This window comes from Pinus tabuliformis, chromosome 8 (assembly GCF_031772625.1).
Source record: "Pinus tabuliformis cultivar Carrire ecotype Pingquan chromosome 8, CPIR1, whole genome shotgun sequence".
Classification (NCBI taxonomy): Eukaryota; Viridiplantae; Streptophyta; class Pinopsida; order Pinales; family Pinaceae; genus Pinus; species Pinus tabuliformis.
The window spans coordinates 1,854,638,706-1,854,645,080 of record NC_142294.1 but is presented as its reverse complement, the minus strand read 5'-3'; positions in this window follow the sequence as shown (position 1 = coordinate 1,854,645,080).

Genomic DNA, 6,375 nt, shown 5'->3' with positions numbered 1-6,375 from the left:
AAGGGCTATCACATGACGGAATTTCAGACCTTAGAGATATGAAATTACAGATATACAACAAATTCAATATCGAGCTCCTACAAAGAGAAGAAAACGTGTGTAGTCTTTTTAATGCTATTTGCATAAGTTTGGCTTGAAAAATTTATTTGAAGTGATTCAAAGGGAACAATGAAGCATATTTATCATTAATTGATGCCCTGAAGAAATAAAATGGAAACACCTACTAAGCAACCTGAAAGCTCTAGCATGACTCATGAAGAAGAGGAAGAAATGCAACATGATATATCAAAATTATGAGACCAAGTGCAAAAAATTTCACTCTTACAAAAAGTAATAGAAGCTAAGATGGATGGTTTAGAAGTAAACATTGAATATTTGAAGAAAGACATGGAAGGCTTGAAAGGAGGTTTGGCAAATTTGCTACAAGAAACGCTTCCTAATGGCGAAAAGGTAGTGGAGGAAACTCATGATAAGAACAAAAGAAATGTTAGCCATCATTTCATAGATTCTAACGTTGGATTGAAGACCCACCATGTTCTAGAGATCGATATGAGGAAGTTTGATGACAAGGATCCCGTAACATGGATACTACAGATGGAGCAATATTTTGATCCCCATAATGTGAAAAACACACAAAAGGTACGCATTGCAACTTTATATTTGGAACCCAATCAGGTTGTATGGTATCGATGACTTTTCTCTTGTAAACAAATTCTCAGTTGGGAAATTTTTTATGGAAGAAATGATAACACATTATGAGGATACAAAAAGCAACACCTTTCTTAGCCAATTGATAAATCTCAAACAAAAGGGTTCAATGGTGGAGCACATTTAGGACTTCCAAAAATTGAATATAAGGGTAAAATATATTCCAGAGGAGCATAGTATTGATGTGTTCATAGGGACTTTAAAGGATAACATCCAACATGAGGTTCGCCTTTGGGAACCTGATTCATTGGAGAAGGCATTCAAGTTGGCAAGAAAAATTGAAAGAAAAATTATGGCAACAAAGAAGCCTACCAATCACAACTATAAAGATGGAAGTGTTGTTGCCCTTAGCCTTTCATAACCTATAAGGTTGACACCACAACAATTGGAAGAAAAAAAGAAAAAGGGTTTTGTCACTGTTGTGATAGAAAATACACTAAAGGTCATAAGTGTGTTGAGAATAAATTATTTTACATAGATTTTGAAGAGGAAGAGGAAAAGGAACAAGAAACATCAAAAGAAGATGATACACACCAAGAACAAACCCTAGAGAAAGAAGAAATGAATCTGACCATGTCTTGTAATGCATTGGCTAGAATTACCACTCCTCAAACTATCAAGATAGAAGGACATATCAAGAAGAGAAAGGTAATAGTGTTGATTGATTCGGGAAGTACCCATGATTTTATTCGTTGTAAGATAGCGAAGGAATTGAATTGCTTCCTATATCTAGCACCAGAGTGTCAAGTGATGGTTGCAAATGGAGGAACCATAGATTTCTCTGCAAAGTTCCATAATATCAATCTATCCATGGAATAATATGTGTTGAATAGTCCAATGTTTTCCATTCCAATGGGTGGTGTTGATGTTGTACTAGGAGTCCAATGGCTACAATCTTTGGGTACGATGACTTTTAATTTTCAAGAACTTTTCCTGAAAAAAATTCAGAAGGAAAGGAAATTGAATTAAGGGGTCTCATAGGGAAACCAGGAAAGATAATCAGTTCTAACAACATGACAAAACTTCTAAAGAAAGCACAACATGGCATACTTGCACAATTATATTCGCTAGAGGTTCCCACATCAAAATCATCTATTTCTCCAGATCTCCAAAAAGTCTTGGACAATCATTCCAAGGTATTTGAGACTCCCAAAGGCCTCCCACCTATTCGTGATCATGATCATGCTATTCATTTGATTCTAGGAAGTGTTCCTCCAAACATCGGGCCTTACATATATCCCTATGCCCAAAAGAGTGAAATTGAACATATGGTTGCAGAAATGTTAGAGGCTGGTATAACTAAACCTAGTTAAAGTTCTTTCTCTGCTCTAGTAGTATTGGTGCACAAGAAGGATGGATCATGGCGCATGTGTCCAGATTATAGGGAGCTCAATAAACTCACTATTAAAGATAAATTTCCCATTCCTGTCATTAATGAATTATTGGATGAATTGCATGGAGGAATTTACTTCATCAAGTTGTACATTCATTAAGGATATCATCAAATTAGAATGAAGATTGAAGACATTCCAAAAACAACATTTAGAACTCATGAGGGTCATTATGAATTTTTGGTCATGCATTTTGGCCTTACCAATGCACCTTCTACATTTCAAGGTTTGATGAATTCCATATTCAAACCCTTTCTTAGAAAATTTGTGTTAGTTTTTTTTATGATATAGTAATATACAACAAGTCTTGGAAGGATCATGTTCAACTTGTTGATAGAGTGCTCAAACTATTGGTGGTGAAACAATTATATGCAAAAACTTCCAAATTTTTCTTTGGAGTACAAGAGGTGGAATATTTGGGTCATATTGTATCTCATGAAGGTGTACTAGCAAAATTAAAGCCATTAAGGAATGTAAAATCCCCACATCCATAAAGCATCTGTGAGGGTTTCTCGAGTTGACAGGGTATTATTGCAAGTTTGTTAAGAATTATGGGAGAATAGCAGCACCTCTAACAACATTACTGAAGAAAGATGCATTTTCTTGGACTCCAAAAGCAATGAAAGCCTTTGAAGATACTAAAGAGGAAATGTGCCAAACACCGGTCTTAGCTACGCCAGACTTCACAAAAACCTTTATTTTGGAATGTGATGCCTCAGGAAATGGAATTGGTGTTGTTTTAATGCAAGAAGAAAGACCCATTTCTTTTGAAAGTCATCCAATCAAAGGAAAGTATTTACACAAAGCTATTTATGAGAAGGAAATGTTGGCAATACTTCATGCACTTAAGAAATGGCGACCTTACCTAATGGGAAGACACTTCAAGGTAAAAACGGATCAGGATAGTCTTAAATACTTTTTAGAACAAATATTATCTTCATAAGAGTAGAAAAAATGGGTCACAAAGATGTTCAGTTATGACTTTGAAATCATCTACAAAAAGAGAAGAAAAATGTTGTTGCAGTTGCACTCTCAAGAAAGGATGAGGATGTGTAAGCATTTCTTTGTGCCATTTCTATTATCCAACCAGATTGGATAAATGAAGCAAGGGATGAATAGAAGAATGACGAAGAAGTGTGGGAACTCATTCAAAATTTGTAGCAATATCCCAGTACATCTGATACATTTAGCTGGAAAAATGATTCGTTATGGTATAAAGATCACTTATACCTCTATAAGAATTCCCAACTCAAGCAAAAGATTCTTCTAGAATTGCACACGTGTCCCTTAGGAGGGAATTTATGATTTTTAAAAACTTACCACAGGGTTAAGAAGGAATTTTTTTGCGATGGCCTTAAATCTGATATTCAAAATTTTGTGGCAGAATGTTTGTTTTCCAACAAACAAAGGTTGAGACAATTAAGACCCTAGTTCTATTACAACCTTTATCCATTCCAAGTCAATGTTGGGAGGAGGTTTCAATGGATTTTATCACAGGTTTAAGCAAGTCCGAAGGAAAGAGTGTCATCATGGTGGTAGTTGATAGACTTACCAAGTATGCACACTTTTGTGCATTATCTCATCCATTTAAAGCCAATATAGTTGCTATTGCGTTTATGGAAACAATTCAAAAGCTACGTGGAAACCCAAAGATTATTGTAAGCGACAGAGATCCTATTTTCACTGGAAATTTTTGGACATAATTATTTTATTGTTTGGGTACTCAGTTAGCTCATAGCTCATCTTGTCATCCTCGATCTAATGGGAACACTGAGATAGTGAACAAATGTTTGAAAAGATATTTTCGTTTCTTTGTATCTAATAAACAGACACAATGTGTCAAATGGTTGCCTCTGGCTGAATGGTGGTATAACACTTCCTTCCATATTGCAGCAAAACTCATCCCATTTATGGCACTTTATGGATATCATCCATCGTCCATCACATCATATTTAAGAGTGAATTCTAAGGTTCAAACAGTGGAAGATCACATCAAGCATCAACAAAAAGTTCTCCAACTATTAAAGGATAACCTGACTTTGGCACATAATAGAATGAAACTATAGGCAAATCAACATCGCAACTAAAGAAGTTTTGATGTAGGTGACTAGGTATTTCTACGACTACAACCATACAAACAAATGTCCCTTAAGAAAGCTAAGAAGGATAATAATTTATCACCAAAGTATTATGGTTCGTACAAGGTGTTACAAAAGATTGGTACTATGGCATACAAATTGGAACTTCCCGCATCTTCCCGAGTGCACCCAGTTTTCCATGTTTCATGCTTAAAGAAGGTTATAGGTGACAAGCTCCCAGTTCAAACAATATTGCCAGAACTTGACGAGGAAGGAAAAATCATATTGGAACCTGAAGCAGTCACTGAAACAAGAAATCGACAGCTACGAAATCGATCAATTTTAGAGTATCTCATCAAGTGGAAGAACTTACCCACTAAAGATTCCACATGGGAGGATGAGAATTTTATACAGAAGCATCTAGAACTACTCAAGCGTTGAGGACAACACTTTTTTGAAGGATAGGGGCATGTTAGGTCCCTATAATACTAGTGTGTTCCCTTATTATTATTGTCATTGTATCCCATTATTGTTATTGTTATGCCCATGTTGTCCCCATATTGTTATTATTGTGCCCCATAGAAGCCCACTATTGTTATTGTTGTGCCCTTATATTATTGTTGTTAAGTTGGCTCTGATTATATTATGACCCCTTAGACTCCTATATATAGAAAGGAGGTCTTTTCATTTGTCTCATCCAAGAATTGTTCATTTGTGTAATGTAAAGGGGGTTTCCCCATTGAAGAGGCTACTTTTGAAGTCATTGATCTATCTCATTCTTCTATTTTGTGAGTTGGTTGCATAATAGTAGCTGTGTAGCATGACATGTTGGCGTGATTTTCCACGTACTAGCGGACATCTAGTTGGTGATTAGGAAATGAACAAGCTTCTAGCACAACAACACATTCTACCATTCTTCCCCTGACACGTGGCATCCTTAATAATCCACACAAAATTGTGCGCAACAGTTATATTGTGTTGCGTAGCAAGATTTCAAATTGTGCTTATACCTCCTTTCCCACCCCAAAATTCACAAAATGGTCCAACTATATAATCAACACTCTCAAACTACCCAAGCCAACCTTCAGGATGACAAAAAATGACACATGCAGCCTTTGCAAAAACTGAAAGGATTTTGTTGCACAACACTGACAGTCTCCATCAATCATCAAAATTTGTACATTCAACAAACAAACCATTACCTCCTCTTTCTTTTACTAGCTGAAGGCTTGTTGGGGGATGACTTGATCTCAATGCTTTTGGATGGAGTATCATATTCTCTGATCAATGTTGGCTGAGATGGCTTTGACTCTGGCTATGGTTTAGGCCTTGGCCTAGGCACATTACCAGGTGGAGGCACTTCAACAGCTTGTCTATATTTCCTCACCAACCTCCAAGATTTTGCCAACTTTTGTTTCATGAGCCTCAACCTTCTCTTCAACACCAAGTTCCTGCCATACAAATTATTTGCTTGTCTCCTTGCAAGGAGAGACCATTTGGCAAATATCTTGCATCTGTCCATTGTCTTGGAGGCATCAATCAATTCTTTGTTACAATCCACAAGTAACTGGTTAACAACTTTCTTGTAGTTTTCATTGTCTTGACAATCCTCAAGCTCTTCCAGATACCTGTGATACTCCCTCCATTGATCAAAATCTGGTCTATCAGGTGACTGGGCTATTTGCTTCATCTGCTACACCCACCCTTGCTGAAATTTTGATGCCCTAGTTGCAGGTCTTCTAGGTTTCACTTGGGGTTCCTCCAACTTCTCAACATCTATAACCTGTTTACCCTTATCCTGTGCAGTAGGCTTGGGGGGTTCCTTTGCTTCCTCCTTTGGCTGAGCTGCTTGTAAGGTTGTCTCTCTAAGCTCTTGGTTTTATCTCTTTAAAAAGGCTATCTTAAGCTGTGATTTTGCAAGTGCATCCTTCATCTTAGCAATCTTTGGGTCATATTCCTCTATCTTAGCTTCTGGAAGAACATCAACTGGTTGAGGAGTTGGCTCCTCAACAACCTGCTTGGCCTTTGACCTAGTTCTAGGTCTCAATAAGAACTGTGCATCTTGAATTTTCTCTTCTGCTTTCAACTTTGTCAACTAGACCTTTGATGTTGGAACTTCTTCCACGTGATTTAGTGCTTGAACTTTCTTATTTTATTTTGTGCTTCGCTTCTTGCTTGACTTCTTGCTTTGTTTCTTT